Source organism: Grammomys surdaster, unplaced genomic scaffold, assembly GCF_004785775.1.
Source record: "Grammomys surdaster isolate TR1022 unplaced genomic scaffold, NIH_TR_1.0 1129, whole genome shotgun sequence".
Lineage (NCBI taxonomy): Eukaryota > Metazoa > Chordata > Mammalia > Rodentia > Muridae > Grammomys > Grammomys surdaster.
Genome location: NW_021605548.1, coordinates 353,897 through 377,768, shown reverse-complemented (window position 1 = coordinate 377,768; position 23,872 = coordinate 353,897). Strand labels below are relative to the sequence as shown.

General features: G+C 44.9%; 2 pseudogenes; one reads left to right on the top strand and one right to left on the bottom strand.

Annotated features, from left to right (window-relative positions):
- The first annotated feature begins 7,658 nt into the window (after positions 1 to 7,658).
- Positions 7,659 to 10,993, top strand: LOC114634831 (annotated as a pseudogene).
- An 11,678-nt stretch (positions 10,994 to 22,671) lies between these two features.
- On the bottom strand, positions 22,672 to 23,187 carry LOC114634830 (annotated as a pseudogene).
- Between the last annotated feature and the right edge of the window lie 685 nt (positions 23,188 to 23,872).

Here is a 23,872-nt window from a genome sequence, read left to right as displayed (position 1 = left end):
AAAATTTTCCATGTCCTTACAAAGAAAGCCTAAAGAATATTTTATATGTCTAAAAAGGATTCTATATACCCATTATCTATAATTTTTCACTCTACACATCCAGATACACATGTTTGCTTATGCTTATGTAGAAACATGAACACATACACTTACAGGTATAAACACATGAACGAGTAAACGTACACATCTCCTTATAGTACACACAGATATAGAGATACATGCATATACTATTTGGATTTCCTTCTTGTTGCTGTGGGAAGGAAAGGATTTATTTGGCTTGTATATCTCAGTTCCTCTTTGAAGAAAGTCAGTGTAAGACCCGGAGCACCTGTTCTAAAGTCCCGGATGTTCCTTTCTAAAGACACAGAAACAGAGATGATTGCAACATGCAAGGACTTTATTGATTTATCCAGCACGCTGGGGCGGTCCTACAACTGGAGCAAAGGAGACCCCAAAGAACAAAGGCATTCAATTCTTCTACTTCTTCAGACTATAGGTTTTAGGTAGCATGAGTTGGTTATCTCTCATTGGTGGGGCCCATTGTTTTTTGCATTCAATGTCAGGCCCCTGGTGAGGAGATATCTTTGGTATGTAGAAGGGGAGGTGAGTGGTCTTGCCCCTACCTCAGCTAAGTCATTTCCTGGGACAGGGCGATTCTGGAATTCTCTGACCCTGAGCTCAACAGAAAGTCTCAGCCACCTGGTAGTTTCTCAAGCTAGGAGAAAGTTCTAACTATCTAATCTAATCTTTAAATCAGCACAGGAACAAACAAGCTGTAGCAGATACCAAGGAGGAAAGCTGATTGCTGGCTTTCTCCTGGCTCACTCACACATCTATTCTCCCATAGTTCTCTTATACAGCCCGAGCAGGTTTTCAGATGCCTGAGTTTGATACTGCCCACAAAGGGCTGGCCCTCCCCACATAAATCACCATTGAAGATGATAGCCCCACAGACATATCCACAGGCCAATCTAACCTAGGCAATTCTTGCATTCTAATCTTTATCTTCAGTGGCAGTCCCTGGTGAGGAGATATCTGTGGTATATAGAAGGGGAGGTATGGGGTCTCTCCCCTACTTCATCTGTGTCAATTCCTGGGAAGGGGAGTTTCTAGAATTCTCTAAGCCTGAGATCAATGGAAAGTCTCATCCCAGGTGATTCTAGGTTAGATCAAGTTGACAGCTGAAAGAACTAGGACAGGAACATCTATACTGGACCCTACGCTGCTTGGAGCCTCCAACTGAAACCAGCAAGGAGATGGACTCATGACCAGCAAATGAGTTCAATCAGAGCTCAAGGTCGACCCAAACCCCACAGACCCTCTACCTGATGAACTGGTTCTGGGGTTTTCTCAATACAATATAATGTTTCCCTTTTGTCTGAATCAGTAGTCAACAAACCCAGAACTTTTCATTTGAGATTATTTTTAAAGTCCCACAACTGTGAACAAGGAGTTGCACCAGGCAAGCTCCCATCCAGACCAGTGCCTTGTCTTCATCAGGGAGAGACCACACCAGGTGAGCACCACAGCTATGGGCCCCTCCAATAGAGAGGGCCTAGAGATCTCAAGAGTCAGAATATGAATGAGCTTCTTGATTTCTGGGGTCCTGGTAGAGAACAGCTCTGTCTAGCAATATGTCTTCAAAGGTTGGATGGGCTGCAAACATCCCATCCCTGAGGAGCTGAGAGATGTCAATGAAGGGACCTGGACCTGGCAGCAGCCTGTTCCTGCCATGGCCAAGCCTGGGAGAAGGGACACTCTCAAGAGCCCTACCTTATACCTGGGGCTCAAGACACAATGCTCCAAAGCCTAAGAGTGGTCTGGGAGGGCTGCTTGTGAGGAACTGTGTGCTGAGGGTAGGTCCACAGCACCTGATACCAGAACACTGTGGCCCTGAGGATCCTGCAGCTACATTGAGTGCTTCTACTAACTTCCAGGTTTATTTAATGCATTTATTTCTTTATTTTTATTTGATGCTTTGTCTTCTTGTGTGTCTGTGTACCATGTGTGTGTGGTGCCCATGAAGGGCAGAAGAACATGCTGGATGCTGTGGAACTTGATTACTAGCTACCATGTGAGTGCTAAGAACAGAACTTGAATCCCCTGTAAGAGTGTGCATGCTCTTAACTGCTGGCCTGTCTCTACAGCCCCCTGGGAGTCCAGAGCTTTTAAAATAAATGCCTCTATTGAGAAGCAATTCATATGACATACACTCCAGCCATTTGAAAGTGCATAATTCCGGGAGTCTAGTATATTCAAACATGTATAGGCAAGGTGGATCATGCCTTTAAGCCCAGCATTCAGGAGGCAGAGGCAGGTCAATCTCTGTGAGTGCCAAGTCAATCTTGTTTATCTTGTGAGTTCCAGGCCACCAGGGGATACATAAAGAGACCCTTTCTCAAAGTTCAATTAAATAAACAAGTGCACAGATAAATAAACCTGTGTGACTATTGCCCACACCACAGGGGGAAAAAAACACTCCAAAACCATTAGGAGTTTCTCCCCTATTTATTCATCCCTTAGTTAGTGGCAACCACTAACAGATTGGCTTATTTGAAGGATTTCATACAGGATAACTTGCACAGTGACAGGGTGGGTGTTTGGTTGGTTGGATGGCTTGGTTTGGTTTAGTTTTGGTCTTGCTTCTTCTGCTTGTGGCCATGTTGTCAACGTTCATCCACATTCTGCAGTGTAGCTTAGAAGTGTATTCATGCCTCCCAGTTGCCATGCAAGCACCCTACTGTGGGTTGGTGACAGAGCGTAGTTATAGGGTGCTTTCTTGCCTGGTGTGTACAGGGCCCAGAACTGTAAAAATACTGTACACATTTACTATTTTTGAAATCTATGTATGAGTTGATGGACATTCAGGTCACTTAAGGGTTATCTGCTTGATACTTTAAATGTTACCATGGAGACCTGGAGAGATGGTTCAGGGGTTAAGAGCACTTGCTGCTCTTACAGAGGACCAGGACTCAGTTCCTGGCACCCACATATGGTGCACATGCATACATGCAGACAAAACACTCACACACATAAAATAAACATTTTTTAAATCTCAAGAAAAACTTTAAATACTACAGTAGACATTGGTGTACACATTTGATCTGTTTGATCTCTTGTTTCCTTTTTCAGCAACACTTCCCATTGATAGCCACAAACCAGGATGACCTCTTGCTTTGGATAAGCAACTAAAAGTCCAACTGCTAGGTCATCTGGTAACTCTACATCCACCTGTTTCAAAAATTGCCTTTGTATTCTAGAACAGCTCTACTGTTTCCAGTTTCCTGTCTGCCTGGACCTCAGGGTTTGTTTTTCTACAGTCTTACTACTATTTACTTAGGATGACAGCCAGCCAGCCAAGGCTGGCCTTTGATTCTATCTAGTTTTTTGTTTTTTTTTAAATTTTTTTCCATTTTTATAGTGATAATTTTTTTTTAATATTTACTTTTTTATTTCACTCATGTGAGTACACCACCATTGTTCTCTTCAGAAACTCCATAAGAGGGCATCAGACTCCCTTACAGATGGTTGTAAGCCACGATGTGGTTCCTGGGAATTGAACTCAGGACCTCTTGAAGAACAGTCTGTGCTCTATCCACGGAGTCATTTCTCCAGCCTGCTGTTATTTAGTTTTGATTTGCATTTTCCTGGTAACTGCCTACATAATTGCTGGCAACTGGCTCAGTTGTATACCGCTAGAGAAATCCATTCCTAACTTTTACTATGGCCCAGGTGTTTAAGAAACAATTAGCACTTTGAAATTGTAGGAAGCAATACCAAAAGAAACCAAAGCTGCCTGTTTCCAGGATCTATTGGGCTTCCTAAAGCCCAGGAAGGCTCCGGAAAGGAGGAGTAGAAGGCTAGGGCAGGCTGTGCCCTTGCTGTTCCAGGAGAGAGGGCGAATCTAGTCTTTACATCAGCACAGGAAGCCACAAGCTTTGGCAGATACCAAGGAGGAAAGCTGCTTGCTGGCTTATCTTCTGGCGCACTTCCAGGTCTATTCTCACCATAGTTCTCTTATACAGCTCAAGCATATTTTCGGATGCATAAGGATGATTCCGCCCACAATGAGCTGGCCCTTCCCACATGAATCTCCATTGAAGATGATAGCTCCACAGATATGCACCCAGGCTAATCTAACCTAAGCAATTCTTATATTCTAATCTTTGCATCATTGGCAGTCCCTGGTGATGAGATATCTTTGGTATATAGAAGTAGAGGTAAGGGGTCTCACCTGTACCTCGGCTGAGACATTTCCTGGCACAGGGTGTTTCTGAAATTCTCTGAACCTGTGCTCAATGGAAAATCTCAGCCACCCATCCCAAGTGACTCAAGCTTGGATGAAGTTGGCAGCTGAAGAGAACTAGGACACATCCATGTATACCAGACCCTACATTCCTTGGAGACTCCTACTGAAACCAGCAAGCAGATGGACTCATGACCAGCATATGAGTTCAATCAGAGCTCAAGGTTGACTCAGACCCCACAGACCCTCTACCTGATGAACTGGTTCTGGGTTCTCTCAGTACAATATAATGTTTCCCTTTTGTCTGAAACAGGAGCTAACAGACCCAGAACTTTTCATTTAAGATTGTTTTTAAAGTCCCAAAACTGTGAACAAGGAGTTGCACCAGGCAAGCTCCCACCCAGACCAGTGCCCTGTCTTCATCATGGAGAGACCACACCAGGTAAGCACCACAGGTATGGGCCCCTCCAATAGAGAGGGCCTGCACATCTCTAGAGTCAGAATATGAATGAGCTTCTTGATTTCTGGGGTCCTGGTAGAGAACAGCTCTGTCTAGCAATATGCCTTCAAAGATTGGGTGGGCTACAAACATCCTATCCCTGATGCACTGAGAGATGTCAATGAAGGGACCTGAACCTGGCAGCAGCCTGTTCCTACCATGGCCAAGCCTGGGAGAAGGGACATTCTCAAGAGCCCTACCTTAAACCTGGGGCTCAAGACACAATGCTCCAAAGCCTAAGAGTGGTCTGGGAGGGCTGGTTGTGAGGAACTGTGTGCTGAAGGGAGGTCCACAGTACCTGATACCAGAACACTATGGCACTGAGGAGCCTGCAGCTAGTTTGAATGCTTCTACTTAACTCCAGGTTTATTGAAAGCATTTTTTCTTTATTTTTATTTTATTCTTTGTCATCTTGTGTGCCTGTGTACCATGTGTGTGTGGTGCTCATGAAAGGCAGAAGAACACTCTGGATGCTTTGGAACTTGGTTACTAGCTCCCATGTGAGTGCTAGGAACAGAATTCGAATCCCCTGTAAGAATGTGCCTGATCTTAACTGCTGGGCCATCTCTACAGCCCCCTGGGAGTCCAGAGCTTTGAAAATAAATGCCTCTATTGAAAACAGTTCATATGTCCTATACTCCAGCCATTTGAAAGTGCATAATTCTGGGAGTCTATTATATTCAAACATTTATAGGCTAGGGCAGGCAGAGCCCACTGTTCTGATAAGAAGTGCTCCTTGAATGCCTCTAGCTTCAGCTTCATAGTTTCATTTTGTGTCCTGACACCTTGAGAACACCTCTTGCTTGGCACTCCCATTGTTCCCTGGTTGAAAAGAAAAGACACCCCTGCTCGGCACCCCAGAACCTCATTACTTCGCTTGGTGAGCCCGAATATCTCAGTACAGGTGAAGATCTAGGTGGGCCACCCTGCTACTCAGCCCCTCCCTTGTGGCCACCAGCGGCCACGACACAACTGGGTTCCCCTGAAAAGAGGGCTGGAAATATAAGGAGAGTGGAGGGTGAGAAGTTATGAATCCAAGACAAAGGTCTCTGATCAATGCTCAATGCTTTGATGTCCAGCTTTTAATTTAAAGGGGAAGCCCCACCTTCACCACCCTACTCCTTTTGCTTCAGAACAGGTGGGTGAGGTAAATCCATCCTTAATTGCAGGCTGGAATTGTCTCAAGCCAAGCTCAGTAGGCAGTTTCTTTAGCAGGCTGTACATGCAGCCAAAGTGGGTAGTTCCATCCAGGTCCTATTATTTGGTCAGTTGTGGTAAACAAGGTCTCTCAGGCCTGCTCAAGGCTGGGGAAAGGCACATTTCCCCCCTTTTTAGTTTTATAAAATATGAGCAGTGGCAGAAGCTGGATGGGGTACAATATTTCACCCCATCTCGGGTACAGAGTGGCCGGGTGACTGTGCCTGGCTTAGGTTGGCATCTATATTGCTCCTATTTTACCTGTCTTTGAGGTAATACATAACATATTGATGTATCCCTCTGCCTTATGTTTATAGGAGCTCAAGGCACTCTTACCCATCTTTGACTAACTGGCCATCATTGGCACACTCTTTCCCAAATAGATCAAAGCCCCATTCAGATCAAAGGACCTGTGGGCATGCAATCGATGTAGTTCTTCATAGTGATGGATAACTGCCGTGATGAATAGCTGAGCTTGCTGAGAACAATCCTGTTTGAAGGCAACCTATCTGCTTGAGACACAAAGTTCTAAAGGTTAAAAGCAACATGATTTATCCAAGCAATGTAGAAAATAAGGTTGGAAGCAGTAATATTCCAGTGTCTAATTCAACTGCTGGTTGACAGGGATTAGACACAAAGTCTGGCCACCAGGTATAGTGGGTGGCTGTAAGTATTGATGAAGACTACATGCCAGATTAAATCAGCTGGCAGATAAGGATTTTGAGCCATCTTCATCATTAGAATCACAATTATTAGCCTCAAGATCTATGTCCACTTGACAGACCAATCTTTCAGGCAGACATCGGGCTCCATTTTCTTTTTCTGAGAAAATGCACACTCCCAGAGCCCAGCAGCTCCTACTCTGGTATGGCCTTGATTTCTGCTTGTTAACTTGTGGATTCAGCCTTCCAGAAGCCCAACTATACCAGACAGATTGAAGAGACCCTAGCACCTAGGACCTAGCCTCCATGGAGGCCACCCACTACAGATACAGTTGGACCAGCCTGGTTTTGGCTTTATGCTTACGGGGGGCGGGAGATGCTGGGGGGGGACAGGAAGGGGGACAGGGGGATCTCTAAGCTTCTGGGCTGAATGCTGATTCCCTGGCCCATAAGTCTCTCCCTGATTCCCAAGGGACTTCTTGCCTCACTCTCGACCCTTAGTCCAGAGACCAGGTATCCTAGGGGTGTAACTGTTGCTCCACACTGCACAGGTTGTCTGCCTCAGGCCTGTTTTGGTCTATGACCCATGAAGGTTAAAGGAGGTCAGGTAACTCACAGAGCTGTACATGAGAGCCTGGAGGAAACCACTGAACCCTTGAATGAACACCTGAACACTGTCTTTGCTCTGGGCTCCTGTGCCAAGTCCCTTATAAGTGATGGCTCGAGTTCTTTCCCCAGCCTTGGCCCTCAGCCAGTGAGTGTAATATTATATCTTAGACTTCAGCAGGTGGCCATCAGAGACACACAGTAATTAATTGTGTGGATAGTGCAGGACCTGTGGACACAAGCTATCTCTTCCTCATCCTCCTCAGTCAAGTGACAGAGACCCCAGGGAGATAAAGATAAGTGAGCCACAGAGTGAACAGTGTCCTCTGTGTTGTGTTGGTCAGGCAGGATGTGCCAGGACTAACAAGACAAGTCTACTCTGAAGGGATGGGGTTCCTGAGTGCTGGAGGCAACTAAGTGTGGACCTCTGCCATCCGCCCCCAGGATCATGACATTAGCCTTTGAAAGAGAAGTCAAGAGTGTGATCCACAAAGTGGACCATGGCAGAGGAGATCTCATCTCAGTGGACTGCCTTCAGAATTCGACCAGCTTCAAGCCCTACTGACTCCTGAGCAGAAGATTTTCAACCTCATGGTTACGGAAACCCCATTATACATATGTCAACCTGTCAATCAAAGACATCATAGAACCCAGTGTGCTCCAGAACCAGGTATCTCCTTTACCTGCTCCCCTCTTCCACATCCTGAGTCCCCATATTGAATAGAAGAAGGGAGTAGGTGAAGCCCAGCCTGCCATCTTACTGGGCACGTTCAGCTCTACTCCTCTGGCCCTATTTGCAGAGTGGGGAGTTCTTTACAGGCAGCATTGCTACAGAGGAAAGAGAAAGCAGTTGCTACTGGAATAGGACAGTAGAGCTGGTCTCATTTTAGAACCAGAGTGCTTTGGCCATTTCCAAGTCTTTGATGTCGTCAATGGGAACATTCAGGCCAGTGTGGCTGTGATGTCACCAATTGCAGAATGGAGAATTTCTGGTGGGGCTACATTGTCTGACAGTTCCAAGGCCTCCATGAGTATGTGTATACTGCCTGTGACTCAGAAGACATGGGAGATCATGAAGAGTGAAGGGTGAGCCCTGAAAGGGATGATGGCTCTCTTATCTTGAGCAGCCATGCTTCTTGGGAAGGTTGCTGGGTTCTGGGTATCAGAAGTGTTCTGAGACAGTATCTTTCAGCACTTAACAAGGGAAGTCCAAGAGGAAGGGAGCAGTATAAACAAAGTCAGGTGGGGAGGGATATTAAACCTTGGTTACCAGGACTGTATCCTGAAGGTCAGGATATCAAGGAAGGGCCCAAGTCCCTTGGAATCAGGCTGACCTTCTGGTTGCTATGGAAAGAGGGTGATGTGGACTTGGAACATTGATGGATCGTATATAATGGAGTCCCCTCACAGGCATAGGAATTCACTTCTCTGAGTTTGATCTTGTCATTACCCTCAGATGCACCTAGACACTATAGGGAATGCCCTGGAAGCGTTGTCAAGCATGGCCTCCAAAGAGTCCTGGATTCACTAGCCTTTCCATCATACCTGTAAGCAGGAAGGGAGAAAGGGAGGCTAGTCCATGGTGGGGAAGCCTTGGCAATTTTTCTGTAGACACCTGCAACAGCCTGAGAATAAAATCTTGCAACAGCTTTGGAGCCCTGGGGATGATGTGTTTGTTATCACTGCGGTGCTTCAGACAAAGGAGGAGGTAGAGATCACCCAGACCCACAGCTAGGAAGGCTCAGGAAAGTTTACAGTGCCTATAGTCTCATTTCTCCAGGTATGTTATGCTAACCCTAACACCAGCCTAGTCCTACTTGGGCACAGAGCAATGTAAGGAATCTTAGAAGCTGGGGCAACATCCCAGGCAGCGATTGAAGACTCTTCCATTCGATCAGCCAGTACCAATGACAAGCCTGTCACCAACACTCCACTCGTAGCTATTCACTCTACACCCCTGAGCCCATATCCATCCTTCAGGGTGAAGGCAAGGGCCACCAAAGCCGGAAGAAGATGGTGACCCTTCCTGCAGGCAGCATCCTTGCATTCCAAGTGGACAAACTTCTCATTGGCTCTACATTGGGTGAGTGGCAAGGGACTGTCTCTAGAGTCCAGACTTTGGCAGAGAATCACTTCAGCTAGCTAGGGGATGCTGTGGGTATCTGGCTGCATGATCTCCCAGACAGGATGGTAAAGTATTCCAGGAACTAAGATGTGGGTCATAGGGGCAGGATCTGATGAGGTCCCAGGAGCCCTGGAGTCAAGGGAGTTGGTGACCTGCTTGCTTCTACCTGCTGCCAGATATCCATCACATCTTGGATGAGAAAGAGAGGACCTTTCAGCCCTCCTCAGGTACGGCCCCAGACCCTCCGGCCTTACATACCCCTTAGGTTTGAGGTGTTCTGTGCTCAAGACAAGAGGTGTGCACACACCACACATACACATGTATACACAATGTGTGAGGCTTAACTCAGTGATGTTGCTGATCTAAGACTGCTTAGCTTTCCATCTGCCCTGGGCTGCCATTATTAGGAGGGATGGATCTAGGAGGGTCCAGGGAAAAATTCTCAGCCCTCTTTGACATGAGACAATGGTCCCTGGGCCACTACACAAAACAAATCTTCCCCTTCCACAATCCAGATCTGTTGCCTAGTCCAGAGAAGAGTAGTGGACCAGAATCGCCATAGTTTTGATCTGTTCTCTGCTCTACATGGCTGCGACCCATTTGCGAGGATCACAGGCAGGTAAGGTAAGTACCCTGGAACTCCACAGCTTCTGCATCTGCTCCCTGGACCTACCCCTACGAACTAATGTTCCCCAAGACCTCATGGACATCATGTAGCACTGACCTCTGTCCTCCAGATGGAATCCCTGAGGAAGAAGAATTCAGGGAAGGCTGCCAAGGCCTGTGTGCAGAGCTGAAGGCTGCCCTCTTAGAACTGGGGAGCTTAGAAATGGAGTTGAGACAACATCTACTAGTGGACATCGGGAGGATTTTACAGGACCAGCCCCGCCTGGAAGCCTTAGAGGCCTCAGTGAGTGACAGTGCTTGTGGTGGACAGGGTCTGGACAAACCTGCTCAGCCTCACTTACTCCATCCCTCCCTCATCTAGGGCAAGGCCTGTGCAGTAGAGGAAAGGTGGAGCCTCTGTACGGCCAAGCATACTGCATCCTTGAGTGTCTGGTGCTCAATTCTGGAGAGCTGGTGTTGAAATTTGCAGCCCCTGTCTTCTACCTTTTGGGAGACCACGGAGGGGTTAGAAGGGATCAGGAAGAGAGGACTAGGTTCTATATGGTGCATTCTGGAACCCTCTCTAAGCCCTGATCTCTCCACAGTGCTGAGTGAAACTCAGTGGCAGCTGCTGGCTAAGGCTCTGGAGTCAACAGTATTGTCAAAGCAGCTGGAGTTGGTGAGAGGACCTAGCCTTGTGGGTGCAATGGGGCCCTGGGGACATCCAGGTTTACACAGGAAGGTGCTGCTTCCCTCAAGCTCAAACTACAGGCAGCATAACCTCTTACCCTTCTCTGTTGGTAGATGGAGCATGTCTTGGAACAGAGCACCCCATGGCAGGAGCAGAGTTCTATCTCCTTGCTCTCTGGGCTTCTTGGGGACAGCTGGGATGAGGAGGCTCCCACCTGGGTCTTGCTAGAAGAATGTGGCCTAAAGCTGCATGTGGAACCCCCCCCCCCCCGGTGCACTGGGAACCGACTTCTCAGGACCCCACGTGTGCTCTCTATGCCTCCCTGGCTCTATTGTCTAGTCTAGGTCAGAAACGTCATTAGTCTGCAGGCCTCCCTTCAGGCAACATCTCCATGTCCTACTCTCCAGCCAGGGCAGAATCTTGCCAAGCTCAGCCTCAAGAAAGGACAAGTACCGAAGTCAGTCACAGGGTTAGAATGCAATGAGACCCAGGAGTTTGGAAAATTCAATAAATGTACAAACATAAACATAGAGCAGCATTTTTTGAAGGATACTGGATCATCAGTAGGATGAGGAAGGGTAGAGTTTGCCCACACAAAATCAAGATGGATATGATGGCTATCACCTCACTCCTGTGTCCTACAGACAGGCAGATTCTGGGAATCAACAAGTCTCCTTGTACGGGGGAGTTCCTGGGCTCTGTGTTTAGGGAGAGGATGATTCTAATTGATGTGGCCAAGGGGTTATGATCACCCCTGGGAGCTTGCACAGCTAGGACAAGTGTTTGGAACTTGGTGGAGACCACACCACCTCCATAGTGCAGCTCAGCCTTAGCTTGCTCAGAGGTGGAAGTAGCAACAGCTTCTTCCTGATAGGTGCTTTCTTTCTCAGTGATGCAAACATAGGCCAGATTAGACCAGATTAAGAGTAGATAGGGCAGGTTTCTTAGGAGGCAGCTCTCAGGTGGATTCACTGATGTCACACGTGGAGGTCAGGGAAGTTACACATCCAGACTAAAGCAAGAAGGTTTTGTGGTTCTAGGATGTGGAGTGATGACACGTGATCTGGGAGCTGGGACTGTGTCCATCCATGGTCAATAACTGACCCCTGGCAGGAAACTCTGAGATGAGAAGTGATGACAAGTTACCCTAGAGTTTGCTCTGAGCAGGCAGATTTGGGGGAAGGAGAAGCGGATGGGGTTTCCAGGCTTGTTCTGTAGATGAGCAGGGGTTCCATCTTAACATACCAACCTCTTTAGGTCCAGGGGTTCCTGTTCAGATCTGGCTACTTCCTGCTGAAGAGGAATGACATGAGTTGGGAGGGTGAGGAGTTGCTGGGTTCAAACTCAGGAGGTATGGGTGCAGATGCGTTTGGTTGTCTGTCATCCCGGAGACTTCATAAATTCCATTTGTGGAAGAAGAGAAGAAGGGATGGCCTAGAAGAAAAATAGATTAGTATCTTCTGTCCTCTGAATGGGCTAGCCTATGTGAAGAGCAAAAGCTGACAGGAAGAATGGAACTCAGATGTGTCCTGGTTGTATGGGCAGAGTTCTATTTCTTTTCTTTAAGCTTCATTTATTTTATGAGTGTGAGTACACTCTCACTATCTTCAAACATACCAGAAGAGGGCATCAGATCTCATTACAGATGGTTGTAAGCCACCATGTGGTTGCTGGGAATTGAACTCAGGACCTCTGGAAGAGCAGTCAGTGCTCTTAACCGCTGAGCCAACTCTCCAGCCCATGGGTGGAGTTTTTTTGTTTTTTTTGTTTTTTTGGTTTTTTTTTGTTTTTTGTTTGTTTTATAGTTTTTGTTTCTTTTTCGAGACAGGGTTTCTCTGTGTAGTTCTGGCTGTCCTGGAACTCACTCTGTAGACCAGGCTGGCCTCGAGGTCAGAAATCCACCTGCCTCTGCCTCCCAAGTCCTGGGATTAAAGGTGTGTGCCACCACCGCCTGGCGTGGGTGGAGTTCTTTCGACAATTTGTGGAGTGACTCAGTCTGGGTCTCCATCAGGCTTGTTGTTTCCCAGGGATATGCAGGTGTCACCCTTATCAGTCACAAGGAGGTTCTGATCTTCTACTTTTGTAGGGCCACTAAAGCTTGTGAGTTTACACAAAGAGGTAAGTTTTGGACAAGTTAGCATTATCATTTTTACTCTCTGGTTTTATGTTTCAAATTGACACATGCTGGAGTTACCAGGTAGAAAGGAGCCTCCCTTAACGAAATGCCTCCTTGAGGTCCACGTGTGAGGCATTTTCTCAACTAGTGATCAAGAAAGGGGGTCTATTCTATTGAGGGTGGTGTCATTCCTGGGATGGTAAGAAAGCAAGCTGAGCAAACCAGTAAGTAGCACCCCTCCATGACCTCTGCATCAGCTCCTACCTCCAAGTTCCTGTCCTGTGTGAGTTCCTATCCTGACTTCCTTTGGTGACCAACAGCAATGTGGAAGTATGAGCTGACTAAATGCTTTCCTCCCCAACTTGTTTCTTGGTCAGGATGTTTGTACAGGAGTAGAAACCCTGACTAAGACATCATTGTTTGTAATCTATACTGAAACTCATATTGTAGGAAAGACAGTAAACTCATACCTTTGTGTCATAGTAGACACTTGAAAAATGATTTGGGGTTAAAAGCATGAAGACTCTTTAAGGTCAGCTCAGGGAAGACAAACCTTCTGTGAGACAGAAGGGACAAGAGCTCCCTTGATCCTGATTTGCAGTATGATTAGAGATTGGGTAGAGGGACTTCTTTCCTCTATACAGAAGGCTGGATGCATGTAGATTAGACAGACCTTTTTAATGAGAAACACTTTTAAGTCTATATTTAGAAAACAACCAGTGGAAGTTTAAAATCTTGAACTTGTTTCTATTATAATAGTGGATCACACATTGGAAGGCTTTATCAGAGTTAGGCTAATAGTGTATGAGAACTTAATTGCTTAATAGTCAACTTTTGAACTTTTGAACCTTAATACAACAGTAATATAGAGAGGGATCAGAATCATAAGCACCTTAAATCATTTTTTGTATTGCCTAATTTTTTTACGCTCCGTTCTTCATACCTTACTTTTTTTTTTTTTTTGGTTTTTTTTTTTTGGTTTTTCGAGACAGGGTTTCTCTGTATAGTCCTGGCTGTCCTGGAACTCACTCTGTAGACCAGGCTGGCCTCGAACTCAGAAATCCGCCTGCCTCTGCCTCCCAAGTGCTGGGATTAAAGGCGTGCGCCACCACTGCCCGGCTCATACCTTACTTTTATCAATCTCAAAACACCTTCCTGCATCCTTGAACATTTTCTTAGATCCTTAAACACTTCCTTAGAAGCTTTTGTATCCTCAGGCCTTACATAAACTTTAAACGTTATATTTTGCCTACCCAACTATTTGACATGAGACGTAGGTGGTTGATCATTGAGAGCAGTCATTGTAAAGTGAGTTTCTTTAGATAAAGGAATAGTAAAAAGTCATATAGAAAACTTTCTTAAGTCTGGTAATAAGTTAAAATGAGTCTAGACCCAGCAGTGGCAGCTTTAGGAGAGTGAGGGTTTAGGCCTGATTTTTACACAATAAGAGGACTGAGAAGGCAGCTGAGCCCTTGGTTTTTGTTAGTAAACTTATCCTCAAACCCATAAGACCTAAGAGGATAAATCCTATGTGAGTAAGCAGGAAGTTACATAAAGAAAGAGCAGCTTCTGAGTCTATTAAAAATGACACAGACTCAGCAGCTACATGGACAAGATTCCTCTGTGGTCACTGGGGCATCCATTTTTGCCCTTCAGGCCCAGAAAATCTTACAGACTTTCCAATAGAGCAGGAACTTAGGAGAACTGACCTACCTTGTCTAGCAAAAGTGAGTCAACTTCCCAGTGACCTGCCCATCCACAGTGTGGACAGTGTGTTATCAGCAGTAGAGACCAGGGCAGTTTATAGCCCAGTGGCCTTCTTTGTCATATTCGAAGCAAACTCCAGGTGAAGGGTCTCTGTGCCCATCTCTTTTGGAGGAGATCAAGGGTGCTGTCAGGAGCAGGTGTCTTATGAAATGCTTTTTTATTAGACATTTTAAATCCCATACTCTGAAGATCTCTGAAGTGTCTGAGGACCACCTGTCTATCTAAAGTATACCCAAATAGACAAACACTGTTTGTTTTTAGTTATTTACTTTTTGTTGAACTTTCAAAACATATATAGGAGGGTATTTGAAGGGTTTTTTTTTGGTAATTAACGTGCTTTGATAATGAATTATGACTATAAGTATAGTTATCAACATATGAAAGAATGTGATTATTTATGAAGTATTAACAAGTAACTTGTGAGCTTCCATTATTTTTAATAGTTTATACAATTAGTTTTAAGCTGGAGGCAGTGTCAGGAAAGGAAACGGTTAATAAGTTAGGAAAAATGGCAAGGGTCTTGGTTAAGGGAACTGTAATCACAAGATCATCAATTATTTTGTAATTTATTTGCTTATCAGCAGTGTAGAATTTAGATTTAGAAATCGAGTAAGAGATTTGGAGTAGAGCACCTGGAACAAGATTTGGGACCCATGTCAGCAAAGCTGGGAAGGTTTGTGGAAGGAACAAGACAGCCCTTCATGGGCCTAAGGAGAACGTTAGCCCAGACTTTTTTGCCAAGTAAGAGGGAGACTTCTTTCTGTGCAGTTAGGATTTGAAAGTCATCAGAAGGGTTTCCTAGCTTGTGCAGGATGAGCTGGGGTTCCAGCCTAACACTTCCAAGCAAACCACAGAGAATGTAGCTTTCATGACTCACTAGCCAGAAGGGACTAAACATTCCACTGTGGCTACAGCATTAAACTACTACCACAGGCACTGTTCTATTGCTGTGAGATGACTCCATGACCAAGGCAACTCTTGTAAAGGAAACATTTAATTGAATCTGGCTTACAGTTTTAGAAGTCTAGTCTATTATCATCATGGTAGTGTAAGGGTTCATCTGTGGTTTGCCAAAGGACTATACCCCAGACTCAAATAGTATGTAAAGAGTATTTTCTTCTGTAGAAGTCCAGTATGCTGGGGTCTCCCATTACCAAGATACAAAGACAATCAAGTGAGCTCACAGGTTTTAAAGCACATTAGAATTCTGGGACAGATGATCTTTATCTTATTCTAACCCTAGGCATCTATTATTGGTGTGTGTAGGCTGAAGCCTGGTTTTCTTTATCTCCTTGATTTTTTATTAATAATTGACTTGCTTGGGCTTGCCTGGACCGGCCCACTAATTACGGCTGTCTTTTTAACTATCAATTTGATGTCTGTCATGGAATCAGCCTAGCTTTCTCATTAGAAAGCATGGTGGCATGCAGGCAGACATGGGGCTGGAGGAGCTGAGAGTTCTACATCAAGATCTACAGGCAGTAGAAGGAGACTGTGTGCCACACTGGGCATAGCTTGAGCATAGGAGAGCTTGAGGTGAGCCTGATCCCACAGTGACACACTTCCTCCAATAGGGCCACACCTCCTAAGAGTGCAGCTCCCTATGGCCAAGTGTCCAATCACATGAGACTGTGGGGGCCATTCCTTAACCACTATATTTACAATTATCCTCATGACAAGGAGCATGGTCAGCTGACCTGGTGCTGAAATAGTTAAGAGCTCCATCCTGGTCCACATGCTGAGGGTGGGCTGGAGGAGGACAGTGGCCCTAGCTTTGGCTTCTCATACCTCAAATCCCACTCTCAAGGACATACTTCCTTCAACAAAGCCATAACCAACTCCAACAAGGCTACATTTCCTACTACTTTGAAGTAGTATCACTCCCTGCTGACAAAGCAATCAAATATAGGAACCTGAGGCCCATTCTTATGCAAACCACCACACCATCAGGAGAACTAACAGTGGAAATGATATTACTTAAAGGGCCCCAGAAAGGCCTCAAATATCGGAGAGTCATGTTGCTGACAGACCTCTCACCTTAGAGTGCTCACACAGTGCTCAACAACTTTCTAGCCCACCATTCTCATTTAAAAACAGGTTATTTTATGAGGTCAGTACACAGTGATGGTGTTCATCATGACAGTTTTATACACTTGTATCATTAAACCTGGAGATTGTTCCCCAACTAAACTTCCGTTCTCCACCATCCAGCTGGTCTCTTTCTTCCTCATAGGATTCCTCAGGTCTGCTAGCCACTATCCCAGGGATTCTCAACCTGGGAGTCATGTCTCTCCGAAGACCATCAGAAAACACAGATATTTGCATTATGATTCATAGCAGTAGCAAGTTTACAGTTACAAATTGGCAATGAAAATTATTTTATGGTAGGGTCACCACAGCCTGAGGAACTTCATTAAAGGGTCACAATGTTAGGAAGGTTGAGAACCACTTCACAATACTGCTTCACAACTTCTGATCCTTCCTTCCTTCCTTCCTTCCTTCCTTCCTTCCTTCCTTCCTTCCTTCCTTCCTTCCTTCCTCCCTCCTTCCTTCCTTCCTTCCTTCCTTCCTCCTTCCTTCCTTCCTTCCTTCCTTCCTTCCTTCCTTCTTCCTTCCTTCCTTCTCATGATGTCCTTTCTAGTCCTGTCCCCTGACCCACACCCCTACACGAAGGTTCCATGGGGCTGGAGAGACAGCTCAGGGCTTAAGAGGACTTGCTTCTCTTGCAGAGGACCTGGGTTTGTTTCCCAGCATCCATATGGTAGCTTAGAACCAGCCATCTGTATCTCCAATTCTAGGGACTCCAGGGAATTCTCCTGTACCATTTGGGCACAGACATACATGCAGATAAGACACTCATAAACATAAAATAAAAGTCAAACAATACAAATTTAAAGCTGGTGGTTCATGCCTTTAATCGTAGCACTCAGGAAGCAGACAGACAGATCTCATAGGTTGAAGCCAGTCAAATTCCTATCAAGTTTCAGGCTAGCAGGAGCTACATAATAAGACTTTGCAGCGCGCAGCCTCGCCGATAAGGAGAACGCCACACTCAGGATTCTTCTGACAGCAATTTATTGTACAGCTCTCTAGATAGCAGTGAAGCGAGGGACCCCAAGCCTGAAAAACCTGTGGCTTATATAGAGCCCTAGGAGACGTGCCACACACTCATTGGCTCTTACGACATCGCCAATTAGCATACTGGTTTTCGTGCCTTGCGCAGGCGCACATTCAAGCAAGGCTCTCAAGAAGAACCAGGAAACAGGAAACCAGTGCCATGTTGCAATGGCCAACGCGGCTCCTAACATCTCCCCCTTTTTTTATTAAATTGCTGCAACAATTTTCCAACTGTTATTTCACCGATCAAGCCCACCATTCTACCAGAAAGGCGTTCAAGGCAGTTAAACAGTATTGAGACCCTCCACACTTATGTCCCGTGCAATGGGAACCCGAGCCCTGGGAAGTGTGGAGGACTGCCACTCAGGATTCCTGGTGCAATGGGAACACGAGCCCTCAGGGTATCCCATTGAATGATAGTGTCTCATTGTTTAAGCATATTTAACCAAGCTTGAGGGGATGTTCCCTGCTCTGAGGCAAGCAGTGCCTGAGTGATAAGTACTTTATCTCTATGATGTTGTTTTTTAAATTTGCAGAGCAACCAAAGTGTGATCAGCACTCCCCCAAAGATCATACAGCCAAACATTCCCACCCCATCCACTCCTTAAAAAGGAGAAAGTGGACGTGAGCCAGGAAGTGAAGTCTCTAACATCAATCGGGTTTATTCTGGTCCCATTCAAAACAGCAATCTTGAGCACGAGTTCTTCTTGTAGCTCCTCAGCCTGTTGTGACCGATTTCCTAGAGTTGTAAAGGCTGATAAACTGGTAGCAGCCCCCCGCTAAATTTGTCTTCAGGGGTTGGTGAGTCCTCTTTCACACTTCTGGTCAGTCTGCTTGGTATCCAGATTGGATTTTCTTGATCCTGTGGAAAAACACAAACAGCTCCCCTGGATCTCACCAAAACTGGATCCGGGCCCTTCCATTGGTTAGTTAAGACATCTTTCCATTTAACGTATTCTTTTTGAGGACTTGGAGCCACATGTCTGTCAGCAGCAGATTGCCCATCAGAATCCAGATTTTAAAAATTTAAGGTAAATAGGGCTAGAGAGATAGATGTCTTAGGTCCCATGTTGGGGCCTATTCCTCCCTTTTGTTTTTGTAAATAAGTTTTCAATGTGCCATTGGCATGTTCCACAATCCCTTGTGCCTGAGGATTATATGGCAAGCCAGTTATATGACAGACACCAAGCCTTAAGCAAAACTTTTGAAAGGTTTTAGACATATAGGCTGGTCCATTATCAGTTTTCAGCTGAAGAGGCTTGCCCCAAGCAGCCCAGGCTTCAAGGCAGTGAGTAATAATGTACTAGTAGTGCCAGGTGCTCTACATTGTCTTTGTATGTGTCCCAGTTTTCCACACCTGAAACATTTAACATTAGAGGCCCTCTGAGCCGCTAAAACAGCAGCTGCCAATCCGGCATTAGATAGAGGTCCTCCTATTTCTCTACAAGCCTTCATCCATGCATTTAATCCTTTCCCTTTCCAAGGTGTTTTTTTTTTAACTCTAACTACTTCCTCCAGTGGTGGAGCAGATGGGGCATACCCCGATGCATAAGGTGAATCCAGCCCGTATCTTTCAGACTCATAACGGGCTGCTTCTTTATCTAACTCTGCCTGTTCCTCAAGATCTAACACACTATCAGAGGATGAGGTGTCGGTATCCTCTGTATCTTCTTCATCCCCCAAGGACGTCTCCTCAGAGTCGAAGTCATTAATTCTTAAATTCTGAAACTCAGTTAACACAGGATATAGTTTTCTCTTAGGCTCTTCCTGTTTTTTATGTTCCTTTTTTGTAGCTACTTCCTTCTTAATTTCCTCTTTTTTCTTTTCCTTTTTCTTTATTTTATTTTTAGCGCTCTTAACCTTTTCTGCTTCTGATAGGCCACCCTGGCGTTCTGCTAAAGCTCTTTGTCCCTCTCTTACCTTGTCTTGGGTATGGTAGTTAAAACAGAAGCAGAGCACAAGAACTACCACTGCCCAAACAAGGATAGCAATAGCAAAATAGACAGGATCCACCATACCTTGCAGAAAAGCATCTAGACTTCTCATGCTGTCAGTTCTGAATCCTCTGTTGAGCCAACAGGGTCCCTCGAAACTGGATAAAACACCGAGACGTTCGGCTTCGTTCCCGGGTTTCAGGTACCAATTTGCAGCGCGCAGCCTCGCCGATAAGGAGAACGCCACACTCAGGATTCTTCTGACAGCAATTTATTGTACAGCTCTCTAGATAGCAGTGAAGCGAGGGACCCCAAGCCCGAAAAACCTGTGGCTTATATAGAGCCCTAGGAGACGTGCCACACACTCATTGGCTCTTACGACATCGCCAATTAGCATACTGGTTTTCGCGCCTTGCGCAGGCGCACATTCAAGCAAGGCTCTCAAGAAGAACCAGGAAGCAGGAAACCGGCGCCATGTTGCAATGGCCAACGCGGCTCCTAACAAGACTTTGTCTCAAAACAGATAAATAAATAACATCCTTGCATATATAAGAGAAAATATGTATTTATCTTTCTGAGTCTGACTTATCTCACTTAACAGAATGCTGTCCAATGGCATATTCACAGCAAGTGCTGTGAGCTTATTGTTCTGTATGACTGAGTAATATTCCATTGTGTATATGTGCCACATTTTCTGTGTTCATCGGTTGCTGGTCACATGGCAGGTTCTACTCTCTGGCCGTTGTGAACAGTGCAGCAATAAACATGGATGCACAAGTGTCTGTGTGTGGTATGACTTAGTGTGTCAGTGTCTCACCAAGAGTGGGTTACCCAAGAGTGGGTTAGTGGAGTTGTATGGTAGCTTCGTTTTCAGCATCTTTCTTTTTAAGATTTAGTTTTACTTTATGTGTGTTTGTCTGTGTGAGCATGTTGGATCCCCCTGGTACTGAAATTACAGACAGTTGTGAGCTGCCATATGGGTGCTAAACATAGTTTCTCTGGAAGTGCAGCCAGTGCTCTTAACTACTGAGCCACCTCTCCAAGCCAGGTATATCATGTTCTAGATTGTTTCCTTGCTTGCCTGCATGCCTGCCTGCCTTCTTTCTTTTTTTACTTATTTCCTTCTTTCTTTCTCTCTTTCCCTCCCTCTCTCCCTTCTCCCTCTCCCTCTCCCTCTCCCTCTCTCTCTTTCTCTCTCTCTCTCTCTTTCTCTCCCTCGCTCCCTCCCTCAATCACCCCTTTCTCTTTCTTTCTTTCTTTCTTTCTTTCTTTCTTCCTTCCTTCATATGCTTTGGGGTTCATGTTTGTTAACTTGTTTGTTTTTATCAGACAGGGTTTCTCTGTGAAACAGCCCTGGCTGTCCTGGAACTCACTTTGTAGACCACTCTGGTTAGATCTCACAGAGATCCACCTGCTCTTCCTCCCCAGAGTTGAGGTTAAACGTGCGCACCATCACATCTGGCTATCACTGTTTTTCTTGATGATGGCCATTTTGACTGGAGTAAGAAAGACTCACAAAGAAGTTTGCACGTGCATCTCTCTGCTAGCTAGCAATATTGAACACTTCTTTAAGTACTCATTGTCCATTTACATTTCTTTGTTTTAGAACTATTTGGTTCAGTACTTCATTCATTCATTCATTCATTTTTGATTATGTGTATGACATGTGTCCAGGGTCCATAGTGTTGGATCCTCTGGAGCTAGAGTTATAGGTGGTTGTAAGCCTCCTGATGTAGGTGCTGGGAGCTGAACTCTCATCCTCTGGAAGAGCAGGAGAAACTATTAACCTCTTCCTATCCCTCCATCATCTCTCTGTCATCTATCTCCCCATCTCTCCACACCAGTAGCTCATTTATTGATTGGATGATTTGATATTTTGTGGGATAAAATTCTCAGCTCTTTAATCTGCTAGCTGATGTGTAGTAAGTAAATACATCTTCCCGTTGTGTAAATCATGTCTCCACTCTTGTGATTCTTTCTCTTGCTCTAGAGAAAGAAGCTTTTTAATTGCATGTAATTTGTCCAGTCTTAGGATTTCCTCCTGTGCTGTGAGAGTCCTGCTCTTGTCTCTGCCTGTGTCTTGACCTGTCCTCATCTCAGATTTTCAAACCTTCAAGCCTTACACTGTGGTCTTTGATTCATTTTAAAGGTTTTTTGTTAACGGGGCTGTCTTCCCCACAACCCCAGTATATGTTTTTGGAAGTTTTATAAAAAATGAGGTGTATGTCCCTGTGTGTGTCCTGCTGGGTCCTCCCTCCACACCATTGGTCTATGGGTCGGTTACAGTGGCTCAGAACTGAAGCTGAGGATGCAGTCCTGTCATTCACCCAGCACTGCTAAGAATTCCTCCAGCTAGGGCTGGACACAAGGCCCTGGAGGTTAAGAGCATGAATGCTATTCCAAAGGTCATGGTTCAATTCCCAGCAACTACATGGTGGCTCACAACCATCTGTAATGGGATTGGATGCCTTCTTCTGGTCTGTCTGAGGAAAGCTACAGTGTACTCATATTCATAAAATAAAGAAATGGCCGGGCAGTGGTTGTGCACGCCTTTAATCCCAGCTTGGAAGGCAGAGGCAGGTGGATTTCTGAGTTTGAGAGTTCAAGGATAGCTTGGTGTACAAAGTGAGTTCCAGGACAGCCAGGGCTACACAGAGAAACCCTGTCTCGAAAAACCAAAAACCAAAAAATAAAAAAATAAAAAAGTAAAAAATAAAATAAAGAAATAAATCTTAAAAAAGAATTCTTCAAGCTATTTGTGCATTTTTTGAGCTTACATATAAATTTTTGAATAACTATTTCTAACAGAATGTCACTATATATTTGATGGAAACTGTGATCAATCTATACATTGCTTTCAGCAATGCAGCCTTTTCCATTTGCTGATTCAGCCCACCCATGAGCCTGGGAGACTTTTTCATCTTCTAGTGTTTACTTCACCTAGATACTTTTAGGGTTTGGAGTTAAAGTGAGTGCATTCCCCTCCCTTTGGTTCTTATTTGTTTTCTGTTTCTTTCTCTTCCCTACCCCAAAGGACAAAAACAACAACAACAACAACAACAACAACAACAAAACAATAAAAACTCCAGTATTTGTTGGCCTTGGTTAGTTGTTAAGGATGAATTGGGAGGAGTAGGTGGCACCAATACCAGGCTGACCATTCATCACAGGCTTGTAGGTGATGGAGAACTCGCCCAGGTAGTGTCTGATCATCTCCAGTTTGTTTTCCTCCTGGTTGAAGGTCTTACCATTGTACACACCCACCATGCTGCCGACCATCTCAGGCAGAATGATCATGTCCCTCAGGTGGGTCTTCACTACCTCCGGCTTCTCCAGGGTGGTGCCTCCTTCTTGGCATTCCTCGAGTGCTTGTGTAGTGAGTGCTGCTTCTCCTTCTGGTGGGCACTATACAATTGCACAGTGGCTCACAGGACATGTCCAGCAGTTGGTTAAGGTCCATGCCATGATAAACTTCTTTTGCCGCACTTCATCCATCTTGGCGGATGCTTGGAAAAGGATGTTTTGTGTATTTTAATTTTTAAAATTACATACCTTGTGTGTGTGTGTGCCTGCACATACATGTATCTGTAACCTTGTAACTCTGGTAACTTACACTTTCATTTTCACTTAATTCTAGAAACTTTCTCATTTCTTCCCTGATGTCTTGGGGACACACTAGTCATGGAAAGGTGTGTTGTTAGGTCTCAATGCATTTATGGAGTTTCTGTACTTTTCACATTACTGATTTCTAGTTAACTACACTATCATGTGATATCATATAAGGGATTATTTTGATTCTTTTATATTCAGAAAGACTTGATTTGTAGTCTTAGCTGAGAGTCTCCAGGGCACAGTGAAAAGGTGTGAACTCTGTTTCTGTTGGATGGACTCTGTCATTCCGTGAAGCATTCGCACAGTCTATTTGTTCTATTTTACAGTTCATCACTGAGGTTATTTGACTTATCAGTTTGGATGCGGTATCTAGAGATTAGTGTGGGGTATTAAAATCACCCACTACTAATACATCTGGCCGTAATCTGACCTTATACGTTGATTGTTTGTCTTCAAAACCCAACATTTGGTGTATGTAACTTTCTGTTACCAGAGTTGCTAATGTTTAATCGTATCCAATAACTTATGGGCTAATAATGTATAACCAAAACACATAGAATGTTTTAATACCTTTAAAAGTACTCAGAAACAAAAAATGAAGCAGATGCACATTTTATGTTTCATCTAAAAAAAAATTTTCTTACTTGCTTACCTGTAATATCAAGAGTGAAGCATCTTGTCATTTGTTGAACCC